The following is a 25,487-nucleotide window of genomic DNA, read 5'->3' on the forward strand; positions in this document are numbered from 1 at the left end:
TGGTAACAGTGGTCTCCTTAATTAGCTACAGTGCTCCTTTGGTGATATGGAAAGGCAATTTTCAGACAAAGAAATCAAAGTTACTTATAATCATATAATAAAAATTGCTCCAAATCATTACTGATTAGAGAAATGAACATTAAAACATCTCTCATTGATCAGATTGACCAATATGACTTGAAAGGGACATAATCAAATTGAAGAGGATGTGAGAAAACTGGTCCACCAGAGCATTGTTGGTGGAGCTGTGAACTGATCCAACCATCTGGAGAGCAATTTGTAATCACGCCCAAAGTCAGTAAAAATTTGTAAAGCCTTTGCATCAGCAATAGCACCACAAGGTCTGCAGAAGAAATCATGTAAAAGGATAAAAATTCCACATGTACCAAAATATTCATACCAGCTCCTTTGGTAATGGCAAAGACCTGGAAATCAAGGGGAAACCCATCAATTGGAAATTGGTCAAACAAATTGTGGTATATGTATGTGATGGAACACTACTGTTCTATACGAAAGGATGAGGGATGGGACAGGAAAGATATGCATGAATTGATAAAAAATGATATGAGTAGAACCAGAAGGACATTGTACATGCTGACAACACACATGAGGTGATGATCAACCTTGATGGACTTGTACATTTCAGCAGTATAATAATCAAAGACAATTTTAAAAGACTTGTAATGGGAAAATGCTATCCATATTCAGAGAAGGAACTGGAGAGTTATGAAGTCCAAAGCTTATTTTATTCAATTTTTAAAAGTTGTCATATATTATGTCATTTTTTCTCTCTCCAACATTTTCTTCCTGTTCAGGTCTGATTCTTCTCTCACAATATGATCAATATCGATCTATGTTTAGTGTGGTTATAAATGTAACTTTTTCTTACTAAACTATTCTCATCTTATGCTTTTAGGAAGGGAAAGAGAGAAAGGAGAGTTGGAAGGAAAAGGAAAGACAGGACAGAGAGAGGGGAAATGAGAGGGAAGAAGCAAAGGAGGAGGAGGAGGGAAGAGGAAGGGACAAAGGAGAGAAAAAGAGGAATGGAAGAAGGAAAAGGAATGGAGGAAGAAGGGGAGGGACAAGGAGAGAAGAGAAGGACGGAAAGAGAAAAGGAGAGAGTTGGTGGAAGAGGTGAGAGGAGAAAAGTGGATAGGAACAGGAGAAGCAGAGGAAGGGGGGTAAAGAGAAGGATACAAAGAGGGGGAGGAGAGGAGGGAGAAGAAGGGAAGAAAGGAGAGACAGAAATCAGAAAATAAGCGAAAGAGGAGAGAGGTGGAATAGTAGGAGAGAATTCATATCATCTATATTTTCATAAATATCTTAGAACAGGTTTTTCCTTGATTTCTAATTAATCTGTGCTGTGGCTCACATGTTGTCAGGTTAGCATTTATTTCCAGTTCTTTAGCACAAGAGTGTAATAATGCCATATTCAATTGGCATTAAGAAAAAAAAGTTGAATAAATTAAATTTTTGGCATATGAAAATTTTCTTTGCTTTCCCAACTCCAATTTTTATTTTGTTTTGTGTGTGTGTGTGTGTGTATTTAATTTTAGTTTCACTTTTTATGAAAAAAAAACATTTTAATCTGCAATTGAGGACACTTTATACAAGGCCAAAAATAAAGAGTCGGAGTAGAGATAATAGAGTGTTAGATGACTTGGTGACTGGAAAGGCACATTGGGAGAGGGAGAGCCAAGAATTTGGCCTTGATCTAAGTCATTCGTTTTTGTTTTCTTTTCTTTTGTTTCCTTTTCTTTTTGTTCCTGGCCAATTTGACCTTGTCAGAGCTTTAGAAGCTTTTGTTTTGCTTTGTTTTTTTTAACCAGACTTCTTGTGTGACCAGTTATTCTAATAATAACAACCAAAAGTTTATTAAGTTCTCAGTATATACAAAAAGTATTCTGCCAAAACTGGGAAAACAAAGACAACAAAGTAATAGTCCCTGCTCTCAAGAGGCTGCCATCATATACAGGAGTCAGTGTATATAAATACAGGCATACATGCATATATGTATACACATAGATATGTATGTGTGTGTATATTTGGGTATTTTTATATATATATATATATATATATATATATATGATGTATTGGATATTTATATACATAATATATGTTTTACATATCTATTTGTATAAAGTTTTTTCTTGGCAAAATTCTACTTGCTCCAGTGAACAGAGACTTGAGTCAATCCTTTCTCAGACACGGAATTTGCTCTTTAATCCTGAGTAACTAATTTACCATCTGTTTGCCTTAGTCTCTCCTCAGTCATAAAATAATAATAATGATAATAATGATAATACCATCTCTTTCACATGCTTGTCATAAGGATCAAATAAGGCAAGATGAATAAAGTGTTTGGCAAATCTTAAGGTGTCTTTTAAATGTTAAATCTATCTGCTTAGTCCATTGTGAAATAATGTGCCAGGATGGTGATGAAATACAGAAAATAAACCACTAGCCAGTTTCCCAGTCATTAGAGTTTATAACTAAACGTATCGTCTTAGTCCATTGTAGCCATGCAATAATCATAGAGAAAATGGAAATATAATATTAACAGCAAACTAATCTTTGGTTTAGAAAAATTACATACATTATGATCATGAATGCCTCCTCAATTTCAAAATTCCCCAACATATTTTAGACAGATTAGTAAACCACAAATACCAATTATTATTATTATTATTATCATCATCATCATCAATATTATTATTTCAAACACAACTTGCATTTGCAAAGAAATATTTTTACAACAATTATATATATTGAGTATTGAGAATATTATCATACCCATTTTATAGATGAGTAAGTAAAATCCAGGAAAGTGAAGAATTAAACTCACGTAACTAGGCAGTAACCAGAAGTCATATTTAAATTTATCTTCATATATAACATCATCATATTAAGTTTCCTCAAAACCATAAAGGGATACCTATGTGTTGGAGAAGTAAAAGAGTTGTTGTGCAGATGGAGAGACAGACAAATGGCCACAGACAGAAATATAGAGAGACAGAGTAAAGAAATAATGAGAGAAAGAAAAATGGATGACAATTAAGGAAGAGGAGGTAGAAAGAGGAGGAAAAGTATCTAGCACAAGAGAATGAACACTTTTTATATTTGAGTATATCTTTTCCTTTTATTTTACTATAAATTTGGTGTCCATCACCAAAGGAAAATTAACAATAAAAATAAAAAAAAATTAAGGATAAAAATCTTACAGAAAATATTTAAATGTTTACAGTGAATAATAAATGAAAATAACAGAAAATGAACAAAAATTATATTTTGTTTGTATTTGTATAAGGTTTCACTTTGCTTTGGATTTTGTTTGATTTATTTTTAGATATAGTGGTAAAAGGAATGTATTTTCAACCTATAACATCATATCTCATCGATCTTTCCAGAAATGTTGGATTTTAGATTTCTCATTTTTCTAAAGTCTCACATTATTCTGTCCCATTGTTTTATTCTCATTTATTTAGTAATTCTCCATTTTTTGCATAGTAATTTCTTTGCTTGCTATAATAATGATTATTTTCATAGAAAAAGTGAGCATTTTTCAACATTTAGGTGTTTTTCTTCTCATTAATGATATTTTAGGGCAAACTCTTTGTAAAGGAATCATTGGATGAAAAATATAATCAGTTTTGTGAATTCAGCTGCAAACTGATAACTTGTGCTCCAAAACTTTTGTATCCACTTACAAGGTCATTAACACATATCAACTGACCTGTTTATGGGTAATTCTCTCAACTGGGCTTAAGTTTTATAAACCTTTTTTGGGGGGTGATTTGCAATATTACTGTAGGAGGATGAAGATTTTTAAAATTTTTGCTCTTTTCTGACCATTAGGTTATTTCTACATCATTTCATGTGATATGTGAATAGTTGCTGTTTTCTTTCCATATTAGTTGTTCATAATTATTGGTCATTTCAGCTTCAAAATCATCAATTAATTAATTTGTTAGAGATTTCAGATACCAAATTTGATCTGAGGGATTTACTGCCAAAATTACCTCTGAAGGGATTTCTTTTGTCTTTTAACTTGAGAGGTGTGGACTTTTGTTATGTAAAGACCTTTTCCTATATGTAGTCAAATCCATTGGTTTTGTTTCTAATTTTTTTCCAATTATTTGATGAGTATGTTCCTCCTCTCTATAGTTAGAAGCAATCTACAATTATTTTTTCTTTTTTTTTGCTTTACTAGAGAATTTAGTCCATTTTCATTCACCTTTGCAATTTTTAGGTTTGTCTTTCCTTCAATCATTCTGTCATAAGGGAATTTGCACATTTCTATTCTTATCCCATTGAAAGGGGAATCCAGACTTTTTCTATTTGGGCAAAAATGAAGTGGAAGGTTTGTCAGTTTAAGTGAAACTTCAGGGTCATTTGAACGTCCTCATCACTAACTGCCAGGGGCACAATGAAAATTTCAAAGGAATAAATAAGACTAATGGACCTAAAAATAAGTGTTGTATACTATTGCCAAGTAGGTGTTGAGTGAGTCAATTTGGAAAAAAAAAAAGTTATTGACAGAGCCTAATTTGTAAAAGAACTGGAAATTCACCCTGAAGCAGGGTGAGAAATACAAATGAGAGATAGTAATCTCTGGGAAAAAGGAAGACAGCACAACACATGACACCTCCAACAGCTGGCCAGTAGAATGTCCAGAAAGGTCATAATCTGACATCTTTAAGCAAACAATGAACAGCCACTACTAGGGAGATTCACAGTTTCCAGGAAATGTTCAAAAAGGGTCTGTGGATGGTGGATAGAATCTAGAGGCTAGATTCAGAGAGACTCACCTTCCTGAGTTCCAATCTGGCCTCAGATATTTACTAACTTGGTGATCCTGGGAAAAGTATTTAAACCTTATTTGCCTTAGTTTCCACATCTGTAAAATGAGTTAGTAAAGGAAATAGCAAACTTCTCCCATATCATTTTCAAGAAAACCCCAAATGGAGTCCTGAGTCAGACTTAATTAAAATATGACTGAACAATAACAAAAAATGAATGGAAAGGCTGCCCCAGGGGATGATAAGATGATGACTGCCCCTCTCATGGCCTATTTGTCATTTATCACCAGCAGTACAGATACTTCTGTACTCTCTTAGTTCATGACAGAAGTCACACTTGTTCAGGATTAGATAAAAGCCCTGTTGAAGACAGTCATCACTTCTTGACATCAAAGTCTAAGTTAAATGTTAATTGGAGACGAAGTCTATGTTCAAACCTAAGTGCAGAGCTGATAGTTCAAGGGTGAAATCGGTAAGAAGATTGTCACTCAAAAAGTCTTTTTTGGACTTTCTGCACAAATATTTGAATTTGTTTGAAATCAAAGTCAAAATGTAGTGAATTCAAAGCATTTCCCATTTGCCCAATTAGACATGATTTCCTCAACTCTGGTTTGCCATCTTATCAATGGGTGCAATTTGTTAGCCCCCTTCTTACTCAATTGACCACACTGGGACATGGAAACATTTTTATGACACAGACTGACTTGTAAATAACCTCTGAGTTTTCATCTGGCTTTAAAATGCCATAATTCTAGGTGTGAGCAACGCAAAACAAGGGGGTGACCCAAAGAATAGAGTCCTGGAGCTGGAATTAGGAAGATATTTGTTCAATTCCTGGCTCAGACACTTACTGAAGGTGTGACTATGGGTTCCTTTTCCTCATTAAAAAAAACTGCATTTACCTGATAGGTAAATGTAACACATGTAAGGATCATATGAGTTAACACTTAATTAAGACTTATTTCTTTCATTCTACTTTATCTGTCCCCTTCTCCTCACTCATACTGCCCAGTACCCTATTTCAGACTTTTCAATTAATTATCACATGAACAATTTAATAAGGACCACATTGATTTCTTTGTCTTGAGTTGTTATACCATTTTCTAATTTATCTTCCACTCAACTGTCAAAATGATATTTTTCAAACATAGGTTTGAATTCTTTGCCTCAAGGATCTTTAGGGACTACCTATTGCTGTCAGGATAAGGCTTTTTTTTTTCTTTTTAGCTTCAATGTCCTTCACAGTATGGTTCCCATCTATTTCTCAGATAAATTACCCTACATTTTCTGCCCTAAACATATTTCATATACCATCCCTATGCATTTGAGCAGAATTTCTCCTTTCCAGAAATTCTCATCTTCATTTCAACATCATAGAATCACTAGCTTCCTAGAAGGTCTAGCTTTCCCTGCCTATAATAGGTTTTTATGATCACTGGAGAAGTTAGTCCTCTTCTCCAGACCAAAAAAACTTTGTTTTTACTAGGTGTATTTTTATTTATTTCTTTATTTGTTTATGTGTCATTCTTCACAATAAAATATAGAGGCTAAACAATTTTTATAGGATATATGAGAGACAGATTTAGAACTCAGGACTTTCTAAGTTTGATAATCCACCCACTACAACCTGAAGCTGTTGGAATCACCATAATTAAATAAAAAATACTATCTTTATAACAAGAAAAACAAAATTAGCACCTGACAGTACTTTATTTTTGAGAATAAAATTTTCCCATAACTTATTTGATTTTAGTCTCATGACAAGCTTGGGACCTATTGACAAGTCCATGGTCAATAAACATTTTTAAGTGCCCACCGTTTGCTATCCACAGTGCTTAATGCAATATGTTTGAACAGGAAAAAGATGGTCCCTGAACTCTTGTTGTTTATGATAGAATTATCTGATGGAAGAAGCAAAACTTAAAAGCATGTCAAAAAGTGGAGATGTGGTAGCTTTGTGGAGAGATCCAAGAAGTCCAAGATGAAGGTAACATTCGGGAAGTGAGGAGTTCTCTAAGATATGTTTGATCTGTTCTCCTTAAATGGAGGGTCATGGCTCCACCCTCTACAGCAATGTGAATAAGTCAGGTAATGGAAACATTTGCATCCCCATTTTACAGATGAGTACCTTGAAATCCAAGAGTTGAAGAAATCTCCTCATGACCATACAGATGTTAATATCAAGAGACAAGATCTGTATTCAGGTTTTTTTGATTCTCTATCCACTTCATCAAGATTTGCAAAGAATTCCCAAGAAGGAAGGGTAATTTCCTCCTTTATATAGATTTGTTAAGAAGGAATAAAGAAGTCCTATCTGAAAGATTCACTTGGCTACCTGGTATTTAAAACTAATCCTCTGTCTGCTGGCTCTCAGAGATCCTGAGAAAGTTATTCAGCACATCTTGCAAAACTGAATACATCTTGGAAATGTACTGAAATGGCACATGTTACTTTTTCTTACTAAACTATTCTCATCTTATGCTTTTAGGAAGGGAAAGAGAGAAAGGAGAGTTGGAAGGAAAAGGAAAGACAGGACAGAGAGAGGGAAATGAGAGGGAAGAAGCAAAGGAGGAGGAGGAGGGAAGAGGAAGGGACAAAGGAGAGAAAAAGAGGAATGGAAGAAGGAAAAGGAATGGAGGAAGAAGGGGAGGGACAAGGAGAGAAGAGAAGGACGGAAAGAGAAAAGGAGAGAGTTGGTGGAAGAGGTGAGAGGAGAAAAGTGGATAGGAACAGGAGAAGCAGAGGAAGGGGGTAAAGAGAAGGATACAAAGAGGGGGAGGAGAGGGAGAAGAAGGGAAGAAAGGAGAGACAGAAATCAGAAAATAAGCGAAAGAGGAGAGAGGTGGAATAGTAGGAGAGAATTCATATCATCTATATTTTCATAAATATCTTAGAACAGGTTTTTCCTTGATTTCTAATTAATCTGTGCTGTGGCTCACATGTTGTCAGGTTAGCATTTATTTCCAGTTCTTTAGCACAAGAGTGTAATAATGCCATATTCAATTGGCATTAAGAAAAAAAGTTGAATAAATTAAATTTTTGGCATATGAAAATTTTCTTTGCTTTCCCAACTCCAATTTTTATTTTGTTTTGTGTGTGTGTGTGTGTATTTAATTTTAGTTTCACTTTTTATGAAAAAAAAACATTTTAATCTGCAATTGAGGACACTTTATACAAGGCCAAAAATAAAGAGTCGGAGTAGAGATAATAGAGTGTTAGATGACTTGGTGACTGGAAAGGCACATTGGGAGAGGGAGAGCCAAGAATTTGGCCTTGATCTAAGTCATTCGTTTTTGTTTTCTTTTCTTTTGTTTCCTTTTCTTTTTGTTCCTGGCCAATTTGACCTTGTCAGAGCTTTAGAAGCTTTTGTTTTGCTTTGTTTTTTTTAACCAGACTTCTTGTGTGACCAGTTATTCTAATAATAACAACCAAAAGTTTATTAAGTTCTCAGTATATACAAAAAGTATTCTGCAAAACTGGGAAAACAAAGACAACAAAGTAATAGTCCCTGCTCTCAAGAGGCTGCCATCATATACAGGAGTCAGTGTATATAAATACAGGCATACATGCATATATGTATACACATAGATATGTATGTGTGTGTATATTTGGGTATTTTATATATATATATATATATATATATATATATATATGAATGTATTGGATATTTATATACATAATATATGTTTACATATCTATTTGTATAAAGTTTTTTCTTGGCAAAATTCTACTTGCTCCAGTGAACAGAGACTTGAGTCAATCCTTTCTCAGACACGGAATTTGCTCTTTAATCCTGAGTAACTAATTTACCATCTGTTTGCCTTAGTCTCTCCTCAGTCATAAAATAATAATAATGATAATAATGATAATACCATCTCTTTCACATGCTTGTCATAAGGATCAAATAAGGCAAGATGAATAAAGTGTTTGGCAAATCTTAAGGTGTCTTTTAAATGTTAAATCTATCTGCTTAGTCCATTGTGAAATAATGTGCCAGGATGGTGATGAAATACAGAAAATAAACCACTAGCCAGTTTCCCAGTCATTAGAGTTTATAACTAAACGTATCGTCTTAGTCCATTGTAGCCATGCAATAATCATAGAGAAAATGGAAATATAATATTAACAGCAAACTAATCTTTGGTTTAGAAAAATTACATACATTATGATCATGAATGCCTCCTCAATTTCAAAATTCCCCAACATATTTTAGACAGATTAGTAAACCACAAATACCAATTATTATTATTATTATTATCATCATCATCATCAATATTATTATTTCAAACACAACTTGCATTTGCAAAGAAATATTTTACAACAATTATATATATTGAGTATTGAGAATATTATCATACCCATTTTATAGATGAGTAAGTAAAATCCAGGAAAGTGAAGAATTAAACTCACGTAACTAGGCAGTAACCAGAAGTCATATTTAAATTTATCTTCATATATAACATCATCATATTAAGTTTCCTCAAAACCATAAAGGGATACCTATGTGTTGGAGAAGTAAAAGAGTTGTTGTGCAGATGGAGAGACAGACAAATGGCCACAGACAGAAATATAGAGAGACAGAGTAAAGAAATAATGAGAGAAAGAAAAATGGATGACAATTAAGGAAGAGGAGGTAGAAAGAGGAGGAAAAGTATCTAGCACAAGAGAATGAACACTTTTTATATTTGAGTATATCTTTTCCTTTTATTTTACTATAAATTTGGTGTCCATCACCAAAGGAAAATTAACAAATAAAAATAAAAAAAATTAAGGATAAAAATCTTACAGAAAATATTTAAATGTTTACAGTGAATAATAAATGAAAATAACAGAAAATGAACAAAAATTATATTTTGTTTGTATTTGTATAAGGTTTCACTTTGCTTTGGATTTTGTTTGATTTATTTTTAGATATAGTGGTAAAAGGAATGTATTTTCACCTATAACATCATATCTCATCGATCTTTCCAGAAATGTTGGATTTTAGATTTCTCATTTTTCTAAAGTCTCACATTATTCTGTCCCATTGTTTTATTCTCATTTATTTAGTAATTCTCCATTTTTTGCATAGTAATTTCTTTGCTTGCTATAATAATGATTATTTTCATAGAAAAAGTGAGCATTTTTCAACATTTAGGTGTTTTTCTTCTCATTAATGATATTTTAGGGCAAACTCTTTGTAAAGGAATCATTGGATGAAAAATATAATCAGTTTTGTGAATTCAGCTGCAAACTGATAACTTGTGCTCCAAAACTTTTGTATCCACTTACAAGGTCATTAACACATATCAACTGACCTGTTTATGGGTAATTCTCTCAACTGGGCTTAAGTTTTATAAACCTTTTTTGGGGGGTGATTTGCAATATTACTGTAGGAGGATGAAGATTTTTAAAATTTTTGCTCTTTTCTGACCATTAGGTTATTTCTACATCATTTCATGTGATATGTGAATAGTTGCTGTTTTCTTTCCATATTAGTTGTTCATAATTATTGGTCATTTCAGCTTCAAAATCATCAATTAATTAATTTGTTAGAGATTTCAGATACCAAATTTGATCTGAGGGATTTACTGCCAAAATTACCTCTGAAGGGATTTCTTTTGTCTTTTAACTTGAGAGGTGTGGACTTTTGTTATGTAAAGACCTTTTCCTATATGTAGTCAAATCCATTGGTTTTGTTTCTAATTTTTTTCCAATTATTTGATGAGTATGTTCCTCCTCTCTATAGTTAGAAGCAATCTACAATTATTTTTTCTTTTTTTTTGCTTTACTAGAGAATTTAGTCCATTTTCATTCACCTTTGCAATTTTTAGGTTTGTCTTTCCTTCAATCATTCTGTCATAAGGGAATTTGCACATTTCTATTCTTATCCCATTGAAAGGGGAATCCAGACTTTTTCTATTTGGGCAAAAATGAAGTGGAAGGTTTGTCAGTTTAAGTGAAACTTCAGGGTCATTTGAACGTCCTCATCACTAACTGCCAGGGGCACAATGAAATTTCAAAGGAATAAATAAGACTAATGGACCTAAAAATAAGTGTTGTATACTATTGCCAAGTAGGTGTTGAGTGAGTCAATTTGGAAAAAAAAAAGTTATTGACAGAGCCTAATTTGTAAAAGAACTGGAAATTCACCCTGAAGCAGGGTGAGAAATACAAATGAGAGATAGTAATCTCTGGGAAAAAGGAAGACAGCACAACACATGACACCTCCAACAGCTGGCCAGTAGAATGTCCAGAAAGGTCATAATCTGACATCTTTAAGCAAACAATGAACAGCCACTACTAGGGAGATTCACAGTTTCCAGGAAATGACATCATAACAGGGTTCTATTGTCAATGCACCTAGACTTGTCTCTATAGTGTTCTTTTTCACTCCCATATGATAAAAAAAAAATTGTACCCCTTTGAGTATTGACTTAGACAGATAGGTGACACAATGGAGAGAGCAGGGGGACTATCAGGAAAATCAGAGTGCAAATTTAACCTTTAACTGCCTGTTTGATATTGGACAAATCACTTAATCCTGTTTGTCTCAATTTTCTCGTCTGGAAAATGAGCAGGGAAATGGTAAACCGATTCAGTAGCTTTGCAAAGAAAATCCCAAATGAAGAGTCAGATGCAGCTCAATAATTAAATAACAACATCTATTGAGGAGGTTTGTTTGTTACTCCAGCAACTGATTGTATCTGAATTGAAATATCTTTGCTTGCTTTAGGGTACTTGCTAGGTCTGTTTGTAGGCTAAAAAATACATGATGGGGTTTTAAATAATATTGAATGCTTGATTACTCACATTTCAAAATGAACCAATGGATTGAATAATGGCAGCATTAAGAAAGCACTTTGATATGTTCATTTTATTAATCCAAACATAACTAAATGCTTCCAAAGGGAACATTAATGATAATGATATATCTGGGACTTGTGAGGTACTTCCCAGTTCTCCAGTCTATGATTTGATCATCTTTATCTTGAACTATCTTTATCAAAGACAGAATCTTTATTTGGAGATTATTTTTTTTCCATTCAACTCCTCCTTTTTTCCTGTGCTTTTCTCTGAAACACCATTCTGAATCATCTACATTAGAAAATAATACTCTGAGGATTCTCGCTTTGTGAGCAACTGGATATTTTTTCTTCCTAACTTGTTAAAGAAGTGTCAAATGTTAAAGGATTTTTCCTTATTTTTTTCTGTGAGACGTGACTTGTTGGAAGACTTCATTAAAGTAAATATGTCTTTGACTTAACTTTTAGAAGTTTCAAAGCAGTCAACTAACTTCATCCCTTTAGATGATATATTCCAGTTTTTTCAAATGTGCTTTCTCTTTTTTATTGGTAAATTTCTCGAGCATGGGGACTGTTTTCATTTTTGTCTCTAAATCTCCATCATGAAGCATGTCATCAGTTCTTAATCAATTCCTGATAAATTCTTGCTTGATTGATTTGCTTTCATGGATTATTCCTGTCCTCTTAAAAAGCTCCAAATAGTTTCCCCTTATCATCACATTGTTATTGCTAGATTAAAGTGTGTTGAAGAGTGTTAAAGCATAGGATCATACTGGCCATGGTCAGGTGAACTCCTCTTGAATAATATTTATAATAGAGTCAACAGCTATGTTCATTGTAAACCTGTCAAGTCATTAAAATACAAGATCTGATCCTTTGTAAGGAATAGGAGAGTACTGATATTTTTCTAGAGTTAAATATTCTGTGTAAACATACACACATATGCATGTACACATATATAAAACATATTGATGTCTGAATATATATATATGTATATATATATATATATATATACACACATCTATATGTATTTATCCCTCACAAGTTTTGATAACCAGAGTGCCAATGAGCAAATTTCTAAATCAGTTTATCAAAATTGTGTTTTTATAAATTTCCTTAATTCAGCATTTCATGTACTTCTATGTGGTAACAGTGGTCTCCTTAATTAGCTACAGTGCTCCTTTGGTGATATGGAAAGGCAATTTTCAGACAAAGAAATCAAAGTTACTTATAATCATATAATAAAAATTGCTCCAAATCATTACTGATTAGAGAAATGAACATTAAAACATCTCTCATTGATCAGATTGACCAATATGACTTGAAAGGGACATAATCAAATTGAAGAGGATGTGAGAAAACTGGTCTACCAGAGCATTGTTGGTGGAGCTGTGAACTGATCCAACCATCTGGAGAGCACTTTGTAATCACGCCCAAAGTCAGTAAAAATTTGTAAAGCCTTTGCATCAGCAATAGCACCACAAGGTCTGCAGAAGAAATCATGTAAAAGGATAAAAATTCCACATGTACCAAAATATTCATACCAGCTCCTTTGGTAATGGCAAAGACCTGGAAATCAAGGGGAAACCCATCAATTGGAAATTGGTCAAACAAATTGTGGTATATGTATGTGATGGAACACTACTGTTCTATACGAAAGGATGAGGGATGGGACAGGAAAGATATGCATGAATTGATAAAAAATGATATGAGTAGAACCAGAAGGACATTGTACATGCTGACAACACACATGAGGTGATGATCAACCTTGATGGACTTGTACATTTCAGCAGTATAATAATCAAAGACAATTTTAAAAGACTTGTAATGGGAAAATGCTATCCATATTCAGAGAAGGAACTGGAGAGTTATGAAGTCCAAAGCTTATTTTATTCAATTTTTAAAAGTTGTCATATATTATGTCATTTTTTCTCTCTCCAACATTTTCTTCCTGTTCAGGTCTGATTCTTCTCTCACAATATGATAAATATCGATCTATGTTTAGTGTGGTTATAAATGTACAGCCTATAACAGATCACTTTATGTTAGGGGGAAGGGGGGGGTTGAAAGGAGGGCAGGAGAAAATGTAAACTCAAAACCTTATTGGTAACCACTGTTTCATGTAGCTAGAAAAAAAAAACAAATAAATAAAATATCAAAAAAAAAGAGAGAATTATCCTTTGGAAATCTGGAGCAAGTCTCTCAACAAGTTCCTAGCTGATGACTTTCCATTATGTTAGAATAAGACATTGCCTTTGAGAAGTTGGGCTATAGCTTTTCAAAAGTTATCTCTGTATTACTAAAGGCTCTAAGTAATACCCTAAAATTAATCCATAAGATAATACTGTAATCACCCACATTTTTGAGTTTCTAATGTGCAAGAAAGAAGGAAGGAGAAAGAGAGGGAGAGAGGGAAGAAGGGAAGAAGGAAGGAAGGAGGAAGGAAGGAAGGAAGGAAGGAAGGAAGGAAGGAAGGAAGGAAGGAAGGAAGGAAGGAAGGAAGGGAGGGAGGAAAGGAGGGAGGGAGGAAGGGAAGAAGGGAGGAAGGAAGGGAGGAAGGAAGAAAAGTGAGGGAGGGAGGGAGGAAGGAAGGGAGGAAGGAAGGAAGGAAGGAAGAGAAGAGAAGAGAAGAGAAGAGAAGAGAAGAGAAGAGAAGAGAAGAGAAGAGAAGAGAAGAGAAGAGAAGAGAAGAGAAGAGAAGAGAAGAGAAGAGAAGAGAAGAGAAGAGAAGAGAAGAGAAGAGAAGAGGAGAACTAGAAAATTGGTAAATTTGACAATGTTCAAATCCATCCTTAAACGGAATTTGAAAGAAGACTATAAGAAACAAAGCATTAGGGAATAAATCTTGAATAGTTGCAGAAATATTGCTTCTGCTAGGAAGTTTTCTATACTTTACTATTCTTGACAATGCACAGATACAAGCAACAAGTCATCAGTAGACTTTGTTCTGGATATTTATATCTGTTTCTATGTCCCTAGGTATAAGCCCTTGTGTAAATGCTGCAAGGACAGTTATTATTTCCAATCAATACAGTCATCTCCAAAGCTCTTAGCCCTGGGACTTACCCTCCTTGAAGGGTCAATACAATGTTGGTGAAAATAAAGTTTAATTTCATACTGTTTCCAACCACACTGCTGATGGTTTTTTCTGTAGAAGAAATAATAGTACACTACTTTAAGGTTTGTAGGATGTATTTTTGTAGGATTATTTTTAATATATTCTCTATTGTAGGATATATTTTTATTATTCGCAATATATGAATGATCTGTTCCATTCCACAGCTGAGGAAAATGAGGTTCCGAGATAATCCATGCTTTGTCAGAGTAGAACAGCTGGTAAATGTCAGAGCCACAATTCAAGCCAAGGGTTCCAGACTCTAAGGCATCATATTTTGTATTTTCTTTCAGGATAACACAGCAAATAATAAAAATAGTCATTGTGATGAGGATGATGGCAGCAATGGTCATGTTGATGAGCATGACTGTGATAGCTAGCATTTATAGAAATTCTTTAAGTTTGGTAAGGCGCTTTAATATGTTTCTCATTGTATCCTCCCAACAACTCGTAGAGTTAAGTATTTATTATTATTATTATGATTTCAATTTTGCATATAAAAACAGATTGATAAATATTAAAAGCTTACCTAATTTCACACAGCTAACAAATTTCTGAGGGTTTATGCATTCATAGTGTATGATTTTCTCTGACCAAACTCTGATAAATTTCTGATCCCATCATAGGTTGAAAACCCTGAGAATAAAAGATTACTTCAATCCTTGGTAATCTGGGTGGCACTTAGAGATAGTTTTCTTGTACGGTCACTCAGAAGACTCCACGGACTATGTCTCCTATTAATTGTTATGTAGCCAACCAATTTTTAGAAGAAAGTATTTACTAATGTATTATAGTAAGAAGAGTTAGCACACAAATATCCCTTCTCCATTGTCTAATATATACTCTATCATAAATAGACATAAATCTCTGGGGAAGTGGACTCAAACTTAGAACCCAATGATCATGATGAAGTACAGAGGAAGAATAAGCATTTGGCCAAGGGGTAGGGCATAGCTGTAGCTGCTAGATTTTAGAAGTCCCTTTCTTCTTTCCTGGAGCTCATAGGACTTTTTTTCTTGGATGTGCTCTGAATCCTAGAATTTTCTGAATTGTGATTCTTCCCTTATAGGAATCTGTACTAACTTGCTATGTTATATACATAGTGTTAGAAAGTGTCTGATTCTTTCAGTCAATCATAAAATGTTTTTCATGTGGCAACATCTGTCTTTATCTAATGAACAAAGCATAATCCTCTTCCCAATTGTATTAAAGACTTGTTCTTACCTAGCCTGTATTTTTGATATTATGATTCAATTGCATTCTGGGCCTTCTGTAGTTCATAGTAATTGGATTGAGGTTAAAAATAGGGGATGAATCTGTGAAGAAATCATTTCAATCCTTCCTGAAAGAACCATCAATTTTTGGTATGAACACTTAGATCTCAAAAAAATATAAAGTGTCACACATCAAAGAGTCACTCAGTATTTTATTGATTGTCTTGACTTGAGAATATAATGTAGAAAGGGTTAATAGAAAAGAGTGACTTAAAAGTATGTAATAGGAACTTTTTAAAAAAGTCGGTTGTTAAATATTTACCAGCACATTTCTCAGTAGAAATATATACCTTTACAATAAAATTGTAGACGTAAAGGGCAAAAGGACCTTAGAGAAGATGTAGTCTAAACCCTTCATTCTGAAGATGATTGATCTAAGATTTTAGAGAAGTGGCTTCCCCAAAAATCAAACATAAGATTTTATGGCAGACAGGTTCAGTAAGTTCTCTTCCTGGGGAAACTGAGGCTGATGAATTGCTTGATCCCCAATGCTCTGTGATGGAGAAGATTAAGAAAATCAGATTCTACATTCCTGGCACCAATATGGGGAGCCCATAGGATGGAGCAGATAGCACATATGGACTGTAAGTGCACTTTTGTACATAAAATCCACACAAGAAACCAAGTGATTATCTAAAGTACATATCCAATCATGACACTTCCCTGCCAGAAATCTGACAAAATTCCAGTGACAATATTATTTCTAGAAAAGAATACAAACCCTTGTGTCTGGAATTTAAAGCTCTCCTAATATCTTACGCTTTCCTGTCTTTAACAAACTCTACAATCCAGTCATACTGATCTGCTTGTTATTTCTTACCTATGATGCTCCATCTTCCCATCTCTGTGACTTTTTATTAGCTATCCCCAAGTCTATACTCTTTGAATCCAGACACAACACTACATCTCATTTTCTTCAAGTGATGATTTTCAGTATCTTGGGGGTTATATCAATTTTTTTCAAATTTTGTGGTAAAATTTCCAATCATTTGCTTTCCAAGTGGCATCAATCAACTTTTGGAAATATGCATATCACTTTTGAAAATATCACAGCTTTATGATTCAGCACAATTTTTCCTTTGTTTCCTTAGGGTTTGCTTTTTTGTTCTGAAAGACCATGATAATTCACTGTTGTCACTGCAGCAATTTATAATGACATTTAGATAGAATTTTTTAGAAGACAGCATCATTATGTTCTCCTTTCGGCTAGTTGAGAGATTTCATTGCCTTAGAATCACATATAAACATTGGCAAAACCATTGTGAATCCATTTGGGAAATAAAAATAAGGAATCAAAAAGAATTATTTTTTCCTCTTCTTCCAGAAATATTTACACTTTGAAGTTTAGATAATAAATGAAATAGTATCCAATCACCATGAGAAGGGAAATTACAACATGATTAATATGGATTTATGTTTAACATAGTCATACATGTATAACTTATATTAGACTGATTTTGACCAGGTGGAGGGTGTGGGAAGGAAAGGAGGAAGGAAGAAAAATGTCAAAGTCAAAACCTTGAAAAAAATGGTTACTAAAATGTATAATTGCATGTAGTTGGAAAAATAAATAAGTAAAATATTTAAAAAAGAAGTGAAATTAGCAAACTCAATGCATTGGTTGCCATCTGAAACTCAATAATTCTGAGATCCTATACAACAACATTTATTTGCTTTGACTAGCTGGATCTTTTCTCTCTTCCATAGATTGTAAGCCTCCTGAGAGCAGACATTATTTTGCTTTTTATCTTTGGATAAATGGCTCCATGCCAACTTGAGCTTGACATTTTTGGACACATGACCATTGCCTATCACAGTGCCTATCACATAATAGGTAGATGCTTGTTCACTCAATTTTTATTACTCTGTTACTTTGAATTAGCACTTATTTGAAAACCTTGACTGCAATATCAAACCAAAGAGATTTTGCTTAACAGCTGTGTTTCTTGCATAAAGTAATGGATCTTGGGATAGTAACATCTACTTTGTAAAACATAAAAGGACTTGATCTCTACTAAATTCCACTCTTTGGCTCTGAACCAATGTCTTCCTAAAGTCATAAAAGAATTCTAAATTCAGTGTTCAGAGATCCAAATGAGATGTCAATTCTGTTAATTCTTGCTTCTATGATTTTGGAAAAGTCAATCTCCATCTTGAAACCTCATTTTCCTACCTGCAAAATATGGTAATTTAATCAGAGTTCTTTTTGGGTTCCTTCTAATATGAAATTTTTTGGTTCTAGGATCTGAGATCTCACATCCCTAAATTGACTTTCACTAAACAGCAATCTAATCTTACTCCAGCTCCTTCTCTTTGCTTGTCATTCCTAAGCATCATTAGAAAACAGCTAAAAAGGGAAGAACCAGAATAAGATCTGTCCCCATTGCCTGACTTAAATCAGACATGTGAAATAGAAATAGGAACAAGGAGGCAGTGTGTGAAGGGAGCTGTTTACTTTTGGATCACAATCAACACAAGCCTCTACCAATAAACATTATGAATCCATAAAAAGTATAAAATCTTATTTCTCTCTCTCTCTCTCTCTCTCTCTCTCTCTCTCTCTCTCAATCTCTCTCTCTCGGGAGATGATGCAGTGATAAAAATTCATATTTGAATATCAAGAAATAAAGATTCCAAACTAGCAAATTATGTGACCTTAGAGAGATCAAAATCTGTGAACCTTAGTTTTCTTTTTTAAAAGAAGAGCAAATAGCACTAAAATTCTTATTCTAAATTCTGTTAACATTATATATATAATATATATTATATTTTATATATATATATGTGTGCATATATATGTATGTATACATATATATATATATATATATATATAATATTATGATTAGTTATATTATTTTAAGGGAAGTAAGATGGTTCAATGGGTAGAGTACTGAACTTGGAGTCAGGATAATCTGAGTTCAAATCTGGTCTTAGACATCACTTGTATGACCTTAGGTAAGTTATTTAACCTTACTAGCCTCAGTTCTTCATCTATAAAATGAGTTGGAGAAAGAAATGGAAAACCGGTCTATTATCCTTGCCAAGAAAATCCCAGATGGGGTCCAAAGAGTTGGATATGACTGAACAACTTCATTATTTTAATAATAACTATTTCAATAGGAAAAGCATGTTTGCAGGTTTGTGCTATTCTCTGAAACAAAATTAGCCTTATCTAAGTAAAACCAATCTGTTTGGAGCTTGACCCCAAGACTTAGATTACAATGTAAAATTCACTGTGCTCTATCCACACCACATGGTATCCTGGAAAATATATAAGTAAACGGACTTAGACATTCTAAACTAGCACATGCATATCTATATATTACAATCACTATTAATGATTTCAGTAAATTTCAAATGAAGTATTGAGTGTCAAAATAAAAATGTTTCCATATTCCTGAACATCAGATGACAAATTATAGATGTAAAAGTCTCCTAGTATTTTGGTTGCAAAAGTAATGAATTATTCTTTTTAGTGTTTCTTAGCTCATATTTTAAAATAAAAAAATCAACAAAAATAGATATGAAAGGATAGAAACAACATCTTGCAAGCATTGTAATTTTATGGATGCTATAATACATATCAAAATGACACCAAATTCCATGTACTTTATTCTCATGTATGTAATACAAAGCAACAAACCTGACTGGGAATCTCATCTATCAATCAATGACATTGGAATGCAAAATGTTTTTAATACTACTTTTGAAGGGAATGTTTACTCAATAGGTTTAATTGCCCCCCCAATCCCTGACCCAGGGACATTACATATAGAAGTGAAATATGAATTTTACTGGCATAGTGAAAACATAGAAAATTTACATGATCTGTGACTTTCTTCTACCAAAATGAATATTAATTTACAAACTATCTATGACTTTCTAACTGTGTCAAAGGTGGAGGCTTAAAAGTCATAGGGGATTAAAGAATTTCCCTGAATCCCACAGCCAAGAACATATTATAATGGCTTATTTGAGTGCTGATCTTTTGCCAACACTTATTTTACTCTGTCTCACTTCTTCTAAATTGTCTTCTATCTGAGTATCTATGTTACTATGTAATCCATACAAGAAATACTGATATTACAATATCAGTCCAGATAGAAAATATTTTCCCCAGTTGTTGGGATCTACGCTTGCTCAGCATGTGATAGGAGGGAAGCACAAGTAAATTGTGTACTTGATCAAATTAAAATCAGTTAAATTCCCTCAAGCCCAGGTGATACAATTAATAATGAAAAATATCTGTTGAAGATCCTCAAATTTCAAAGGTAAGGTTTTGTCCTGGTTTTGCTCATGTTTATTTTTTCTTCCTATGTAAATGTTGGTTTATTATAGAATGGAATTTTCTTGCCCTGACTGGTCACTTAAAAACTGAGCCTCATTTTCCCCATTCAAGATCCGCATTCAAAAATTTCATTTAATACTTTTAATGTGTAATTTGGGAAAATTTTTCAAACCTCTATGACATCTCACACCTATTAGATTAGACAAGATGAGTAAAAAGGAAGATAATCAATATTAGATGGGTTGTGGGCGGACTGGGACATTTGTGAATTACTGGTGGAGTTGTGAACAGATCCAACCTTTTGGAGAGCAAAATTGAACTATGCCCAAAGAATAATAAAACTGTTCATACCCTTTGACCCAGCAATTCTAGGTCTATATCCAGAAGAAATTGTAAAAAATGGGAAAGGTCCCACATGTTCCAAAATATTCATAGCAGCTCTTTTTGTAGAGGCAAAGAATAGGAAACTGAGGGGATGCCCATTAATTGGGGAATGACTAAACAAGTTGTGGTACATGAGTACTATGGAATGTTATTATTCTATAAGAAACCAGAAAGGATCAGACTCTAGAGAAGCATGGAAAGAATTACAGGATCTGATACTGAGGGAAGGGAGTAGAGCCGAGAGAACAACATTATGAGATGAACAACCTTGCTGGAAGCAGCTCCTCTCGACAGTCCAGAGAACTCGGACAACTGCATTTGACTGCTTATGGACTATATTATCCTGAAGCAGAGGAAGAAAATCAAAACAAAACAAGACACATAGGAAAAAAAAACACTTTTCTGAATCTGATGAACACTTTATCAAAATGATCTCTTAATCCTAATTCTTCATGCCAAAAAGTTACTTGTTTGTAAATATGTTTAGCAAATTATGTATGTAAAATGCTAACCTGACTGTTCCCTGGTGAGAGGCAGGGGTTGGGAAGAGAGGGTGGAAGGAAATTTTGAGGCTTGGAAATATGCACATACAAATGGGATGTTAAAAATAAGTAAAATTTAATATTAAAAATCTTCCATGGCAATGGAAATGTCATTTAGCATTGGGATGACAAGGAAAAAGAAAACTAACACAGTCCCTTTCCTCACAGTGCTTGACTTATATTTTGAGATGCAAGATACCCAAGATACTAACCTTAGGAAAAAAACCTTTCAGAAACAGGAGCTCTATGGTCCCAAGGATCCTGTAGTCAATGGAAAGACTTTTTTCACAAATAAATTAACTCTTTGAAAGTCTTTGAATGGATTATATTAGTCCCAGAACATTAAAGAATCTCCTTCATGAAATCTTCATTGATTTTTTTTATTCCATACCAAATGCATGTGATGGACATACATGATCCTATATAAATATGATTCTGCACACATATATACTGTGGCCCTATATATGCAATCAGTGTAATACATCAATATCATATATGTGTATATATGATATATGTTTATCTACACACATAACAATATCCATACACAAATTTGCAGAAGCAAATGTATACAGACATATCTGCGTGTGTGTATATAGGTGTTATTCATCCTTTGTTTCTAAGGTCAATGAATGAAATGAGTATGTATTGGGTGATGCCATGATTTACCCAAGAACTGGATTTAAATGAAGTAGAATTGCTCAAAATCTTCAGCGTTATTCTCTCCTATAGAGTCATCAAAGTCCAGTCAAGAATACTGACTTTTCAGTGAATTTAGTGGACGACCTCAGCACCTCCAAAATCTGACAAATCTCTAAACATTCTACACTACCTTTATGGAAGTTGGAACAAATTGTTCTTAACCACCTATTCCTCTGGGAAAAGTTTTCACATTTTGGGGGTACATATCCCCTTTACTCACCAATGGGTTTGAGACCAATTACTCTCAACCTGGTTTGGCTGATTTTCCAAACCAGTTTTACCAGAATTTAACTCTAAACTGTAGTTTCCAGAAATTATAGCATATGCAGTGTCCATATCCCATTAAAACTATGTGTGTGCATATTCAAATTTATGCATACATGTTATATGCCTATATATGTGGACATGCACATATGTGTTATGTGTATTATTTATATGTATATGTGGGTACGTATATTTGCATCCATAGACATGTATATATCTTGTATTGTGTGTGTGTGTGTGTGTGTGTGTGTATATATTTTACATAAACCTGGGTTATGTTTGCTATAAGCATGTGCTTGTATGTGAGAATGAGAATGACACATGCATATATTGTGGTATTAATGGATATATTTATATATATATATATACACACATATGTGGGTTTGTACATATATGCTTCCGTGGTTCATAAATAAAGTCATTTATACAATTAATCATAATAATTATATTATCCATATGTCTTCTATTTTTCAGAATTAAATAGAATCAAATGCATGTACATTTGTGCATTTTCCAGAATAGATAGAATCCATATGGATCTTTAGGGATACCACACACTAATTTTCTTTTTGTTTTTAAGTGAGGTGACTCTGACAGTGAATTAAAGCCAATAGATGTTGTCCACAAGTGAGTAATAGAATTTCAAAATGTTGGTTTTCCTCTCAGTATTTAATGAGATGACCAACAAAGAGTTTCTAGGAAACAGAATCTTTTCTTGCTGTGGAATAACTTAATCTAACAGATTTAGAATTAAAAGATGTGAAACTCATTAGCGAAAAATTAATTTCTTTTCACTTTCTCCTCCCCCAAACCCACACTCCATTAATCATGCCTCAGAGGAATTCCAATACTATGGAATTCTCATGAAGGCATGGCTAATGGCCATGATAATGGTATGAATATTCTAGATGAACTCCACTTTCTAACCTGCTCATTTTTGATGAGACCACTGAAGTTCAGAGAAGTGAAATATTTGGATAGGGACACACAGCAAATAATTGCTGTGAAAGTCAGAATGTGAACATAGGTCTTTTGACACAAGGGCCAATTTCCAAGAAGGTATGTTTATCCTTGAATACTGGAGGTGGGGGGAGGGTCAGAAGAGAGAAACAGAAGGAGACAGAGCAACAGAAATTGAGACTGACACAGAGACAGAGACAGAGAGACAGAGAGAAATTCAGATAAGATCCTGGTATTATAAGAAAAGTCCAGCTGAGGGTACCTTCTTGATTTACCTTGTCCTCATTTGCATTGGGGGAACGGTCCTTTGCTGTTTTTGTTATTGGCTGTGTTGTTGTTACTAGAATTTCTCCCACATAATGAACACCTTTGGTAAATGGGCCCAGAGTTATTTACCAACCTGCCAAGATACAAACTTACCAAGAAGTTCATAATGAACATATCATTTAGATTCTTTGGCTGACTTTGGAGATGATAAGTGATCTGAGTTTTCTTTCCCATCCTTAACATTTTGTCAGATTGTGTATTAAATGAGAAGAATGGCAGCTTAGATGCACTATCTTGAAATTTTTTCTTATTTATTGATTGATTGATTGATTCTTATTTTGTACAAATTTTTATACATTACTAAAATATTCTTGTTTAAGAGTAAACATAATACCCCTCCCCCACAAGAAAATATAGACCCACTTAAGCAATAAAGGGAGAGGAAAAAATTAAAATAATAATAATAACAATAATAATTATAGGTATGGCCAGGTGGTGCAGTGGATGGAGCCCCGGTCCTGGAGCCAAGAGCACCCAAGCCCAAACCTGGCACCAGACACCCAACAATTACCCAGCTGGGTGACCCCATGCAAGCCACCCCAACCCCACTGTCCTACAAAAACCAAAAAAAAGAACCAAAATAAAATAAAATAGTAGTAATGATAATAGTAGGGGCAGCTGGGTAGCAGACAGATAAATGGACCTTAAGCCAGGAGCACCCTGGTCCAAATCCAGGCTGAGACACCCAACAATCACCCATCTGTGTGGCCCCAGGTAGAACACCCAATCCCATTTGCCCTGCAAAACCACCAAGAAAATAATAATAATAAAAAATTTGCTTCAGTCTGTGTTCCAACACCAACTTTGTCATGGGTGGATCACATTCTTTAGAATAAGTCCATCACAAAAGTTACTTCCAAATTTTTTCACCATTTCCATTGCTGATCGCAACTCCCTCCATTCATACTTCTCTACTACCATGAACTATATTTTCTCTCTCCTTTCAGTCTGTCTCTGCTGTAAGAGTACTTGAGTGGCACAGCAGACAGATCCGCAGCCCTGGGGCCAAGAGGCCCTGAACCCACATACTACCCCTTACCCAGCATCCACCCGGCCCTATGGTCCTACACAGACCATCCAATCCCAGCCCCTTGCAAGACATAAAAAAGAAAATGTGTTAAATCTGACCACTCTCCCCCCATGGTCCATCCTTTCCTCCATCACTCACATTCCCCCCCTTCCCCCTGACCCCTGTCCCCCCTCTCTCCTTTTTACTACAGATATCTATACGCCATTGAGTACATATGCTGTTTCCTCTCCTAGCCACCTCTGAAGAAGGCAAAGATTCCCTCATTCCCCCTCACCATCCCCCCTTTCATATCATTGTAATAGCTCATTGTAATAAAGAAAAATCTTATTATAAGAAATATCTTGGCCTATTCCCCCTCTCTTTTTCTTTCTCCCATTACATTTCCCTTTTTTATATTGACTCCATTTTTACACCATATTTTATCTTCAAATTCAGCTTTCTCCTGTGCTTCAACTATAAAAGCTCCCTCTACCTGCACTATTACATAAGAAGGTTCATGTGAGTATTATCAGTGTCATTTTTCTATGCAGGAATACATGCAGTTCATCATCAAGTCTCTCATATCTTCCCCTTCTCCTTCAATCTCTATGCTTCACCTGAGTCCTGTATTTCAAGATCAAACCTTCTGTTCAGCTCTGGCCTTTCCAACAGGAACATTTGAAATTCCCCTGGTTCATTGAAAGTCCATCTTTTTCCCGGGAAGAGGTTCGTTTTTGCTGGGTAGTTGATTCTCAGTTATATTCTGAGCTCTTTTGCCTTCTGGAATATTATATTCCAAGCCCTATGAGCTTTTAATGTAGTTGCTGCGAAGTCCGGTGTGATCCTCACTGCAGCTCCACTACATTTGAGTTGTGTCCTTCCAGCTGCTTGTAATATTTTCTCTTTGACTTGGGGTTTCAGGAACTTGGCTATAATATTCCTGGGGGTTGTTTTTTTTTTTTTTGGATCTCTTTCTTAGGGAGATGGGTGGATTCTCTCCATTTCTATTTTGCCCTCTGCTTCTAGGAGATCAGGGCAATT

Source organism: Macrotis lagotis, chromosome 6 (assembly GCF_037893015.1).
Source record: "Macrotis lagotis isolate mMagLag1 chromosome 6, bilby.v1.9.chrom.fasta, whole genome shotgun sequence".
NCBI lineage: Eukaryota > Metazoa > Chordata > Mammalia > Peramelemorphia > Peramelidae > Macrotis > Macrotis lagotis.